Genomic DNA, 968 nt, shown 5'->3' with positions numbered 1-968 from the left:
TTAATACATTTTCTTATCTTTAATGTTTTTCTTGTTTTTTTTCTTACGGCACCTGAGTTACAAACATTGTAACAAATGAATGAACTTAAACTGAAACTGAAACTTCTGTGGTGCTACAAAAAGAGGAACCATTTATTTATGGCCTGCACATTTATTATTACATTATTATACTCCTCTACCTTTCTGTGTTCATCAGTAACTCCAAAACCATTTATGTTTCATATACTGTTCATATAGTGTGTAATTTTATACAGTTTTTTGGGACTTATCTCCTCTTACAGTTTTCTTGTTACTAACACAATGTATTTGTCAAATCTTGTGTAATTCTTTATAAACAGGTGTTATAACTTTTTTATTTAGAAAGTTTATACTTTGTAAATTAATTAGTTACCAACTTCAACAGAACAATCACATAACATCCATTGTACATCTTAACCGTGTATACAGTTTATAATACAATATACATACAAAATACTCAGTATTGCACACTGATGAACTGTACGTGACGTAAAGTTTATGATTTATATACTGCAGTGCTCTAAATTTAAATGCTCACACACATTTTCTTCACAAAATACTTCTCTATTTATTTTTACTTGATCAGAAACGAGCGATTTCCCCATTCATAATGATTTAAATAGTGTTTTTTTATTGGTATTTAAGGTGACAGTTGATAGATTAGGTAATTGATTATAATAAAGGATCGGTTCACCAAAATTGCAAAAAAACATGTTGTGACTTACCTCTACAGGTATTCAGCCATGCAGGGAGCTTTGCTTTGGTCACCATGTGTCACCAGGAAATACATGAAAAAAATACATCATTGTGGTTTTGGGGAGTCAATTTTTAAGGGAAAACCCCCATTAGAACGATACCCTCTGAACAGCTGAACAGCAAATGACAAAACAGCTAATTAGAACAAATGCAATTAAGAAGTGAGTGAAAACATATTAGTGTTGAAGAGAGAA

The sequence above is a fragment of the Thunnus maccoyii genome, chromosome 6 (assembly GCF_910596095.1).
Source record: "Thunnus maccoyii chromosome 6, fThuMac1.1, whole genome shotgun sequence".
Classification (NCBI taxonomy): Eukaryota; Metazoa; Chordata; class Actinopteri; order Scombriformes; family Scombridae; genus Thunnus; species Thunnus maccoyii.
This window is presented reverse-complemented; position numbering follows the sequence as displayed.